The sequence below is a fragment of the Mastigoproctus giganteus genome, chromosome 5 (assembly GCF_048544385.1).
Source record: "Mastigoproctus giganteus isolate SK-2022 chromosome 5, ASM4854438v1, whole genome shotgun sequence".
Classification (NCBI taxonomy): domain Eukaryota; kingdom Metazoa; phylum Arthropoda; class Arachnida; order Uropygi; family Thelyphonidae; genus Mastigoproctus; species Mastigoproctus giganteus.
Window position 1 is genome coordinate 185,934,618 of NC_143579.1, and position 13,785 is coordinate 185,948,402.

Sequence of the window (13,785 nt, forward strand, 5' to 3'; positions counted from 1 at the left end):
GTACTTTGATCCAAGCCCGAGGCGGGAATCGAACCCGCGACCTTTGGGTTGCCGGGCAGGTACGTTACCCACTCGGCTAGCCCGGTCGGCGCTACGAAAGTGTATGGTGAATAAAATTAAATTAATCAGGGTATGCTATTTCAACATGATCTATATAAACAAGGTAGTGGGGCGGACAATAGCATCCTCCCTCGCAGTACAGTGGTTTCATTGCTTGTAACTTGTTTGGAGAAGTCTGGGTTCAAGTCCCGTCACATACTAGAGGAAGTTCTAAAGACTTCTTCAATTGAGACTGTAGTCTCAATTGAAGAGAGTAGTCTCATCTCAGGAGGAGCAAATATCATTTTTCCTGTGAGTTAGTCCATGTTTTACAACCAACACAACATGAAAATCAGCTCACGAACAAACACTTATGCAGACATAATACACATGGCACAATATGAGCTAAGTCACTGATGGGCCTGCAACAACAATTTAAAATGGCCATTGAGATTTAATGCTGGCAAAGAAAAGTACTGCATTTGAGCAACAGTATTCATGAAATCATACTATTTAGGTAGCACTAAACTCGAGGTACGTGATAAAGAAAAAGACCTAGAAATAATGGAACAGTCTGACAGGAAGTTCTCCAGGAATGGCAGACAATCTGCTGAAAAACTTGTAAAATTCTGTGAGTGATATATGGAGATTTTGCAGAAAGTAAGCTAATAGGGTCTGGTTTATTTTGTGCTGGCATAGCATACCAGTAAAAATATTTTGGATAATGTTTCCAATAACACATTCAGCTTTACACACAACTTTTAAAAGAATATTTTTAAAATTTACTGTTTTTATTGCCATTATTATCTGCATTATTATTATTACAGAATCCTAAGTTTTCTTTTTTATTTATATTGCAAACAAAAAATAAATAATGTTCCTGCAACTGCAGCAGCATTATTGTAAAGTTTGGCCCTAGTCCTTGAAGCTTTCACAGACATTCTCTCACGTATGACAAGCTGTACTTGTTGCCTGGAGTTTAAAAAACTGATAGAACTCATATTCAAGTGAACTCAAGTCAAGTGAACCTAATTTCGGCGAAGTTGGTCAGTCTGTGGCAGCCAAATCCTCTGCTTGCACCTTCACGATGGTGGGACTTTTAGTAACCCTGGGTATAACCCCATGTGCAAATATTGAAAAAAGGCACCTAGCCTACTGGAGGTGACCACCCAGGTGCAAACTAATGTAAACTGGGGTTGAGGTGAGGTGCCAATACCACACGGAAGAATGTGACCTCTTTGTGTTACCAGGTGCTACTAGGTAGTAGATGATTCTCATCAACTGGTACAATAACACCACTTTGCTTATTGGAGGCTTGAAGTGGTAGAATGCATATTTAGTCTCTAGAGCAAAGCTCTGGCAACCCCCCCCCCACGTCTTCCATCATGCAGTATGATCGATGTCTTTTGAGATTATGATGAACATCATGGCGAGATCCAATCTTCCTTACATTTTGAGGGCACAGCTCTAAAACAGCGTTTGTAGGCTGGCCACTAGATGGTCCAGAAGACCAAACTTAATGATTCTCTAGAAGGCTTTCAGATCAGCTAGTGTCAGTAAAATAATTTTTGTAGGGATCAAATCCTTTATTGCACACTCCACCTTAAAATCTTCTTTATGTAAATCTTGGTTTTGGGTAAATGTGCTAAGGCTGTTCAAAATAAGAATGTTGCATATCACAATTGAATTGTATCCAAATCTCCAGGTTAATTTTCTGCCTACACCAAAGTTTGCACCAATTGTAAAGCAATTATTAATCAGTCCAAACTAGATTGCAACATGCCAAGAGTATAAAACTTGCTTCTTGTCCAAATGGTAGTCGAGCATTCTGGTCTCTTGCAAAAATATTGGCAGCAATTTTGTCCATTTCTATTCCCACATTTGTCAAAACCAGATAGTTCTTGCAAAATCAGCCAAAGATATGGGTGACCTGCTAGCATCCTACTTTTCTTTCAACTCATGTATTGATGATCTTGGTAAACCACCTCCATTCCCAGTACACTCCATTCAAAGCTTTCTATGGTCTTCTGCCAAAAGGACGTCAGAAGAATTTTGAACAAACTTGATGCTAAGAAAGCTCCAGACCCTGATGGTATTTCTCCACTTGTTCTCAAAACCTGTGCTCCTGAGCTTACCCCTGTTCTGTGTTGATTTTTTACACTTTCTTATTCCAAAGGTGTTTGCTTCGAAATATGCTCATATCCAGCCAGTTCATAAAAAGGGTGATAAATCCCCCCCCCATCCAATTATCATTCCACTGCACTTCTACTCTTTCTAAAGTAATGGAGAAATCAATTAACTGCCAACTCTTAAACTATCTAGAAACCTTCTGTCTGATCAACGATTGACAGTATGGATTCTGTCAGTGTCCCTGCTCTAGTGATATTATGGCTTATGTTGCCCGTGGACAAATTCATTGGAAACGTTTGATGAAACTCAAGCAGTTGATCTTGACATTTCAGACTTTTTATCATGTTTGGCATAAAATTCTTCTAAATAAGCTTCCACCTTATGGGTTTGCCAACTGTTTTTTGTAGTCGGGTATCCAGTTTCTCTCTGACCGCTCACTGTGGGTGATGGTAGATGTCTCTTCTAACTTCTCCATTAATGCTGCTGCTCTTCAAGGATCAGTTCTTTCTCTCACTCTTTTCCTCATATATATTAATGACCCTTCTTCCATGGCGTCTCCGTAGCCAGGTGGGAAGGAGCAGCAGTGCGTAGCACACGCTTCTTGATTAGACCGGGGTTCAAGCCCGTGACCACCAAATACGGAGGATGCGGGAAGGTCAGGGAATGACCACCGCATCTCCCGGAGCAATATGGCCTTAGTTGCTAATGCCTCTAAAAACCAAATAACAACAACAACCCTTCTTCCATCAACTGGAAATCCTACCCATAGTTTTTCTGATGATAGTTCATTGCATTCCACTTTCCAGTTTGAGAAACCTTGCCGTGCACAAAGCTTTAACTTCTCGAATATCCACTACCAATTTCTTTAATGATGATCTCCAGGTAATTCTCGAGTAGAGCAAAAATAACTTAGTTGGCTTCAATCCTTCTAAAACTTAGATCTGTCTTATATCTTGCAAAAAGGATTCTTCTGCTTCTATTGTTATCTTTGATGACACTCTTGATTTCTAAGTAAGATCATATATCTCCATTAAGGATTACCCTGACTTCTAATCTTTCTGGGCATAAGCACACTACAAATATTGCTTCCTCTACATCTAAAAAACTGAGTTTTCTCTTTAGCTGCTGGCATTACTTTTCTTCCAAACAGCTCATTACATACAAATTACAAATCCACCCTGCCATGCAATACTGTTCCCACATCTGGGACAATGCCTCTGAAAACCTCTCAAGCTTCTGGATTGCATTCAAAGGAAGGCAGTTAGGTTAATTAATGAGTCATCTCTAACAGTCTCTCCACTCTCTGTCTCATAAATGTTCTGTTTCTGCTGCATGCCTTTTCTATAGATATTTCCATGGGAACTGTTCTTCTGAATTGGCTTCTATAATTCCCACTCCTCTTCCAAAACAATCCGAACACATGCCACAACCAGTTAACATCCTTTTACTGTCCAACTTCAAACTTACAAAACCGACTTTTCTTCTTCCACATTTATTCATTCAAATTCCGTTTTCTGGAACAACTATCCTTCATATATATTTCCTGAAAATTACAATCTACAGAAATTCTAATGTCAACAAGTATCTTCTTTAATTGTCTCAACTTTCAGACAAAAAAAGAAAAAAAAGTTATACCAAACAAATTAGTTAATGTATGTGCAGTGTGTTATGTTTCAGGCATATTAGCAAATAGTAATAATTCATGATTTATAATAAAATAAGTCAACCAACCGACATGAAAATTTGATAAAGATTCCTAAAATATTGTAAAGCATTGCAATTTTGAAATGGATCAGAGCCCCTGTCCCAAATTTATAGTAATATTTATGTAGGAGGAACTGGGGAGGGGACACTATGAAATCAAAATTGAACTTACAACCATTTCAGGATCCAAAACAGAATACATGATGAAAATTTGGTAGCAATTAGTTGTCAATTAATATGAAAACTTTATGACAATTATGTCAATTTTTCTGGGTGAGAGAGAAAATGAGGTATGTGAAATCGTAACTGAATCTGAAATTTTCCCAAAGACCAACAAAACATAAGTTGAAAATTTTGCCTAAATCCAACTTTGCATTCTACAGTAATATGTGAAATATACTTTTAGATAGATTTCTGTGAATGAATATAACATGTAAATAGATTTCTATGGTAGGTAGAAGGTGGGGAAGCTATAATTAATCTTAAAAGCTTTCCTGGAACCAAAAAAACATATACAGGTAACCCCCTTATAACACAGTACTTCTACAACATGATTTCACTCTAACACGATTGATAAATTGCATCAATCCTCGCACTTGATATAGATGGACAGTGCACTGTTGAGTCAGTTTAGTGTGATATAAGCATTGCGAAAGCAAAAATAAGAGCAGGAGTGTGTTATAGGCCTAATGACTTGAATGAGTACAATGAACAATTGTACAGAGAAATAGAGTAGGCTAGTAAATCAGAATGTCATATAATGGGCGATTTTAACTTCCCAGATAGTGACTAGAACTTGTGGGTTGGTCACTCACACACTAGTAAGACTTTTTTGGATTTATTGGATGATTTTTTTCTGCAGCAGCATGTTCGAGATGCAACCAGAGAGGGTAATACTCTTGATCTGGTTATCAGCAGTGATCATTCGTGTATTAAGAATTTGCAGATAAAGGAACCACTAGGTGGCAGAGATCACAGTGTACTGATGTGGGATTTACTTAAAACTATAATTACCATCAGGGGTAAAGGAAAGGGTTTTTCCTTCCGTAAAGGTGACTACAGTGGTCTCAGACAGTTTTTAAATTCTGTACAGTGGGATCAACTGATGATGTTACCAACAGCAAATTCTAAGTGGGAAGCTACTAAACATTTCATACCTATTAAGAAATATTGTTCAAGGTTTAGGCCTAAATGGTTGTCAAATGAACTAATGACACTCGTGGCAGAATAAAAAAAATGCATGGGATGCATATAAATAATCAGGCGACACAGAAGCCTATGGCAGATATAAGCTATCTGTAATCAAGTCACAAAGGAGGTTAGGCAGGCAAAGGCAGATTACGAGAAATCTTTGGCAAAGGATGCTAAGAAAAACAGCAAAGATTTCTTTACATATATAAACTCTAAAAGGAAGGGGATGAATCCGATTGGTCCACTTGATAACGATGGTTCAACTGTTGATGATCCTGCTCAGATAGCAAACAAACTGAATATGTATTTTCTATCTACATTCACACATCAGGAGTTATTAAGGATTGAAAATGCCAGAAGTTTATCAAATTGTAGAAGGTGTTTAATGATTTTGTAATAACTGAGAGCAAAGCAGAGGAGAAATTGTTGAAGTTAAACATAAGAAAGGCACCTGGGATGGATGTAATCTATCCAATTATATTCAAGGAGGCGGCAAAGGAAGTAAGTAAACCCTTAGCCTTAATTATGAGAGCATCCTTGGACTCAGGGGAAGTCACCATGGACTGGAGATGTGCAAATGTATCCCCAATTCACAAAGGGGAAGGGGGATCAAAGGGCGACAAGTAATTACAGACCAGTTAGTTTAACTTCTGTTCCGGGTAAAATAATGGAGTCACTGTTTAAAGACGCATTAGAGGATCATCTAGACACGACTGCAGGAGTAATTCAGACACAGCATGAGTTTGTTAAGGGAAAGTCTTGTCGGACAAATTTGACTGGATATTATGATGTGGTTACAAAGGAACTGGATGTAAAAAATAATTTTGATATCATATACTGATTTCAGGAAAGCTTTTGACACTGTTCCGCATGGAAGACTACTCTTCAAATTGGAGCAGAATGATATTAAGGGTAAGTTGCTACATTGAATAAAAGGATGGTTGAGTGGGAGAAGACAGAGGGTGGAAATCAATGGGAGTTGCTCTTCATGGACTAATGCTGTTAGTGAAATCCCACAGGGTTCGTTGGTGGATCCACTTTTGTTTTGTATATTTATCAATGATATTGATAAAGGTATATCAAACTTAGTGTCGAAGTTTGCAGATGATACAAAGGTTGGCAGGGTTGTTAATGACAGTAATGGCAGTGTGCTATTACAACAGAATCTAGAAAATTTGGGAAGATGGGCTGAGAAGTGGCAACTGAAGTTTAACATTGACAAATGCAAAGTACTGCATATGGGTAGAAGTAACCCCAGAAGAACTACACTTAGGGCGGTAGAAAATGAAAAAGTCCTGGGAGTAATTGTGCATTCAGATATGAAGTTTTCTGAACAATGCAGACAGGGTGCAAGAGCAGGTCATGGGGTTTTGTCAATGATATACAGGAATTTTTCTAGCAGGGAAAAGGTGATTATCCCTCTGTATAAGGCAATGGTCAGGCCACACCTTGAGTACTGTGTACAGGTCTGGAGGCCTCATTTTAGAAAGGATGTAGATTTGCTTGAGCGTGTACAGAGAAGGGCAAAAAGATTGGTGAGAGGAATGAAGGGATCCTCTTACCAAGAGAGGCTTACGTTCTGCAAATTCCAGCGGCTGGAGACTAGGCGAATGCGAGGTGACTGATTGAGGTGTATAAGGCCTTGAATGGGTTGAGCACGCCGAATTCTGATGGGATTCTTCCACTTGTTCAGATTATGAACCTATGGGGGCATAAATTCAAATTAAGGAAAGACAGCTGTAGAATAGATGTGAAGAAATTTGCCTTTAGCCAGCGGGTGGTTAATTGCTGGAACAAACTTCCATCTGTCATTGTGGAAGTTGACAGGTTAAATAAATTTAAGAAGGAACTGAACAAACATTTAAATGGAATGGTTGTGTGAAATTTTTTTTTTTTTGGCTGATGCTACATAAGCTCATATGCTTGCTTTCTTGCATCACATGCCATGATTACTATTACAACACGGTACTTATATGACACGGTTTGAGAATTCCAGGAAATCTTGCATAACACGGTATTTTTGAGCTTTTGTGCTGGGAAAACCCTGCTATTATTTTAGATGTAATTTTCAACATTTCCATTCCTTTGTGTGAATCCATTGTTGACTCGTTTGTCATTATTGCCTTCATGATATTTTTCTAAACTACATTTCTATAGGTCCTTACCATAAAACAATAAAAACAATTTGCAGTTTCGGTTTATTGGTCTTTTCTATTAGTGTAATCAATAATAAATGGGTAGTAAACTCGATATTCTTGCATTTGCTATAGTACCGAGAGCTGGAATTCTCTGGGTTTTCACGTTATTATGGTGAAATGTGTTTCCCCTTCCAATTATTCAATCATAAAAAACATAAATAAATTTTCAGAAACTCATTACTCCATATCTCACTTGTTCCTATCGTGTTTGTTGCAACTTGTGCACGCCGTGCTCTCTTTGTTATTAATTGCTTATCATTTTTACTGTTTTAAATTTTACAGCCAAAAAAATAAAATAAAAGGCCAGTGAACAGAAATATCAATTAGTATGTACATATTAATTAAGCTATGTACGTAAGCGTATATTTATTTTCATTTTGCTAACTGGAAAATATCCCTTTGATTTTCACGTATCAGGGGTCCACTGTATTTTGTTGGGAGATCCCTGGGTTAGATTCTTGTGCTTATTTGAGACCATAAAAAATTCGGACTTTGAAGAGTGCAGTTCGTGACTTTTAGAGAGAGCAGAAGGTACACGAAATCTAGATGCTGCAGAAGAGATTGCGCTTAGCAGCGATGAAGAAGAAAATTAAATGAATGTACATTATCTGACATAAGTATAACAGTTTATAAGGTAAGACGTTTGTTCAGTTATTACTATTTTAGTTACTACTATTATAAAAATAAAGTCATTATTACTATAAAAATTAAATTTCCGATAGTTATAAAAAAAAAGGGTGTATTTTTGTTAGCTTTTAGAATGTAACCCCCCTTTTTGTACTGGTTCTTAATCCCATATAACACGGTTTCACATTACACGAGATTTTGTAGGAACCAAATACCCATGTTACACGAGGGTTACCTGTACTGAAAATGCGATGTCAACTGGGCATTTTTTATTAAGTAATGTGTAAACATCTGATAACATACTTCCATTAAAAGTTAGATAATGCACACAGTGCCTTACATTTCAGATGCATTGTTTTTTCTTAAAATTAATTGAAATTTTTTTCTTTTTCTGCGATTACTGAAGTGAAAAGTAAACCTAGTTATCTTCTTATCAATTAATTACTAAAATACTTAATAAAACTCTATAGTTTTACGTTCTCAAAACTTAGCCATTCAATTTAATTACAACTGTATAACAGTTATTGCCCTTCTCCCATATGCTTTTAATTCTCTTTTCTCTATATAATATATGCATCTCTTGAAAAGGGACACCACATTCATGAGTCTTAAAAATACACCAGGGGCTCACATCTGGTGAGTATGGGCTTGGCACACCCAGGGTCCTGAGCTGGATATCATCATTCTTCTCTTTCTTGGTGATTCCCTTCTACTTTTGACACTCTTCTCTCTCAGGGTAACTCTGGAATTTTTTTTGGCTGGTGCAGTATAAGTCTCAGGCTTCCTTGCACCATATAGCTAATAATAATAATAATAATAATAATAATAATAATACACAGGCAAGCATGCATGGACTCTCTAAAGCTAACAACACTGCATTGAATGATATTTAATCTATGAATTTCTTTGTTTCATAATTGTTTGGAAAACATATATAATAATTGCTACATTTCTATTTGTCCAATTTTAATGAAATTTGGATGGCTCAACAACTCTTCCTATATGAATCAAATATAAAATTCCATGAAAATTATCCACTGGTAATCGTTGTTACATGTGGACAGATGGATAGATGGACATGGTCAAAACTATTGGTGTGCTTATGCATATATGCTAATGCACCTAAAAAATTGGTAGTGTACTTATAAGAATAACAATCTACTTTTAGCACTGCAATTATTCCACTATAAAGTAATAGCTATGCTACATCTGGAATGCTGTATAACCTTTTGGAAATCACAATTTAGGAAAGACATAATCTGCTGGATTAATGTCCTTTCTAAAACAACTTAGAAAAGAGCAAATAGGATTAATTTTTTGGATCATTTTTAAACTAATATTATATTTATTTCCAGTGAATGTAAAAAAAAAAAAAAAATAATAATAATAATAATAATAAACAAATAAAACACACACACACACATTTTTCTGGTGCCCTTCCTAAATTAGGGATGTGATTCTCCATGGTCTATTAAAGGTTGGGAAACACTGCATTATAGTGTCAGCATGAAGATTAAAATTTAAAAGTTCCTTATTTTACACTATTTTTCTTGCCTTTTTTGCCCACAAACTGATTGGTGAAAAAAAAAAAAAGATTGTGACAGCTAATGGATTTTAATTTACCGTGCCCTGCCAAACAGTTAAAGATTTAAACAATTCAATTAATCTCATTACAAGTGCCTAGTTTCAAGATGCTGCAATTTATGGGACCTGTCGAAAGACAGTTCCCTTATATTGCAGCATTTTGAAACTGGGCACTTGTATGGAGATTAATTGAAACTTGAAATTGTAGCATTTTGAAAACAGGATTAGCTGGGGCACAAAGAAATTTGTGCCCCTAATATATATATATATTGTGGTACTATTATTAATTTTTTTTTCTGTACTTTCCATCAACTGCAGAATTCAATGACAGTTGACTTCATCAGCTTGGCAGAATTAAACCTGAGGTTTCAATTAGGAGGCTGCCTATGAAAGTGATTACAAAGTTTGGGGGAAAACACTGACCACACCAACACATTGTATTACTGAGTCTTTGAGAACTACTGTATATATGTAACAATGGTAGGTTGAGCTGTTCATTGTGCAGAAAGCTAATCTAAAGGAAGTAAAGAAAGTTGAAATGTAAGAAAAGGGGGATTTAAAAGCTTTAGCTTTTAAATCCCCCTTTTCTTACATTTCAACTTGTGATTTAAAAGCTTTAGCTTTTAAATCACAAGGTGGAAAAATAATCACAAGTTATACGGTCAATATTAAAAAGATATCTACATAAACTTCCATCCATTGTTGTGGAAGTAGGTAGTTTGAATAAATTCAAGGAAGAACTTGTAAATTATTGGATGGGCTTTCTAAGGTTGCTTTCTTGCATTATATGCCAGTAATATACTAATAGTTGTTATATATAATATACTAATAGTTCAATAATATTTACATTTTTACTTTTAATTTAATAAATAAGGTGAAATATGGAAATATTTAATATGAAAGACAAAAAAATATAAAAAATATATTCAAAACATCAATACTGAAAGTACAGGATTGCTGTGATAATCTACCTTCCCTACTTATTGACATTTCAAATGTTTTTTTGTTTAGTTTTTCCACTTTTATTGATCTTTCATATTAAAGATTTGCTTTTACACCTTATTTGCTAAAAAAAATAATAATAATAAATAAATAAATAAGCATAAATGCAAACATTATGTAACTATGTAGATATTATCTTTCACATATTGATTACATAATTTCTAATTTTAAGCTTTCAGCTATAGATATATATAAATAGTATTAATATATTGAATTAAGTATGCATAAATGGATGTGAAAGTTACACAAAGTGCCAGTAACTAGAAGAGTGAGGAAAGTAGAAAAAGAATGTAAATATCCCAGAGATTAATATCCTAAAGGAAAATTATGGGCTGAATTACCAAACCAATATAAAGTGGGGGAACTGTAAAGTAAAATTAGTACATAAACATACTAATAAAATGCAAATTGAATACCCATTTATATACATGGTGATTCACTACCAGTATGACAAACTTGCAGGAGGTGTAGGGGGCACAAAGACGAATCGGAATCACATAGCATTGCAGGGTCCGAAATGCCTTCGTCATGCGGTAGAGGACGTTGAACGGGAGGTCGCGTGAACAGCGATCCCGCTGGAAGTCAGCATTTGCGAACCGGTTCCCGAGGCAGTAGAATGGACGAGTATTCAAACGTTGAACTGGCCGACATGCACCTCGCGTATGGAGCTGCGGACTGTAACGGGCGCGCCGCTCTGAGCTTGTACCAGAAACGTTCCCGCACAGGCGTGCTCCTCATCATACAATTTTCGCACGTGTGCACAGAAGGTTAAGTGAGACTGGTTGTTTCACAAGAGGTACCATGAATCGAGAGCGAACGACGAGGACGCCAGACAATGAGGAGAATGTCCTACGTCTTGCAGAAGGCAATCCGAGTACGAGTACTCGAGCGATAGGCCAACGATTGGGTATTTCCCAATCCACTGTATGGAGGATACTGTCAACAAACCAAATGAGTTCATACCATCTGCAACGCGTCCAATCATTGGAGCCTACGGATTATCCACTCCGGAGGACTTTTGCTACTTGGTTTCTTCAACAGAAACGGTTCGCAAATGCTGACTTCCAGCGGGATCGCTGTTCACGCGACTTCCCGTTCAACGTCCTCGTACAGTGTTGCCAACTGTTAATAATACTTCCCGCTAGCCGCATGCTCAAAATCCGCTATTTTTAACACTTATCCCGCCAACTTTTTAAATTTTCATTTGGGTTAAATCCTATTAATGGGGGCCATAAAAAAATTTAAGACCCTACATTATGTCCAGACAAAAACCTCCAAATTGCATATCAAATGCAGTTTATTCTGAGGAAGAAGGGATAAATAACAACTACCATTTAACGGAGTTGATGAATTTATGCAGTGGCAATATTAATCACTTGATTTCTTGGTTGACGAAAAATCACATTTTGCAAAGTCAGCTTTTGGTGAAGTTTGCAAACTTGAAATGCGGCTAACAAAAAAGTAAATGAAAACTGATATGTTTAGATGGGGTTGTAAGAAGCATTTCCGTAAAACAAAGAGAATATATTAGACATAAATCATTTTTTGATCATAGTACATTAGCGTTATCTCAAAATTTTAATTTCTATACTTCTGATCCTAAGATTGGTCTCAAGATCACATTGCTCTTCATTTAAATATCAATAAAATATAAATAATAATAATAAAACACTGTTATTGGAAAATGCAAAGATCTGAGGGAGATCTGCATGATATCAATAATTGATTATTCAGAAAATGGAATACCTATCGAAATTGATGAATCAGCATTTTTCAAAAGAAAATATATAATAACCCCATGGACTCACATCTGGTGAGTATGGGCTTGGGATACCCAGGGTCCTGAGCTGGATATCATCATCGTTCTCCTCTTTCTTGGTGATTCCCTCTCTTTCTCTCTCTCTCTCTCTCTCTCTCTCAATAATTCAGAATTTTTTTTTTTTTTTTTTCGGCTGGTGCAGCATAAGCCTCAGGCTCCCTTGCACCGTACAGCTAATAATAAAATAATAGAGGACGACTAATAGGAACACAATGGGTTTTTGGTGCATTCGAAAGAATAACCAAACGATGTTTTTTTAGTTCTGGTAGAAAATAGAGATAAAACAACTCTATTATCAATTGTAAGAAAGAGAATATTGTCAGGTACAAGAATGATCAGTGATGGATGGCCTGCATATAAAGATCTCTACCGAGACATTAATTATACCCATGATGAGGTTATTCATCGCTATAATTTTGTTTCTCCAGATGATTCAATTACGACGAAGAAAAATAATCCAATGGCATTCCTTCGCGGTTTCAAAAAAAGGTGGGGCTAATTCATTAGAATTTTTTCCACATTTTAGATTTGGTCGTATCGTTTGACCGCGAGTGTAACTACGTATTTAAATTGTTGTGGTTCCCCTCAGGGGATCCCTGAATAATATAAAACCGATTCTTCGCTTTATAAAAAAAAAAAAAAAAAAAACTATTAAATAAGATGTATTTCATGTATTTCAATAAAACATTTCAATTATGAAATATTTATATTGTTAAATAAATATTTCTTAATTTAAATGTTACATTGCCAAAATATATAAAATGCAAAACATATTTAAAATTTTTACATTTAAACTCATTCCGCTAAAAAAAACCGCTATCCGCTATTACATATTTTAATCCGCCAAACCTGAAGCAATTCCCCTAAAATCTAGCGGGAAAACCACTAAATTGGCAACACTGGTCCTCTGCCGCGTGACGAAGGCATTTCGGACCCTGCAATGCTATGTAATTCTGATTCGTCTTTGTACCCCCTACACCTCCTGCAAGTTTGTCGCACTGGTAGTGAATCACCCTGTATATGTATTTTTTTTTTTTTTCCGTCTTTTTGTTTCCTTTACTTTATTTCTTCAACTTGTCATCCTTACATATACTGTACTTAAAATTCTAACTTATAATTGTATGTAACAATATATAATTGAAAGGAGAGGGGCCTGCGTTACGATTGCACGATTTCAGTAACAGCTAACAACATTGCATCAGTGCTTATCTACACCTCTCCAGGGGTTCACATCTGGTGAGTATGAGCTTGGCATACCCAGGGTCCTGAGCTGGATATCATCATTCTTCTCTTTCTTGTTGATTCCCTTTTACTTCTGACTCTTGTTTTCTTTCTCTCTCTCACTCTCTATCTGGGTAACTCAGAAATTCTTTTTTGGCTGGTGCAGCAAAAGCCTCAGGCTTCCTTGCACCATATGGCTAATAATAATAATAATATAGTACGATACCTGTCCCATATAGTTTTAATTGACTTTGAGATCTTGAAATATTT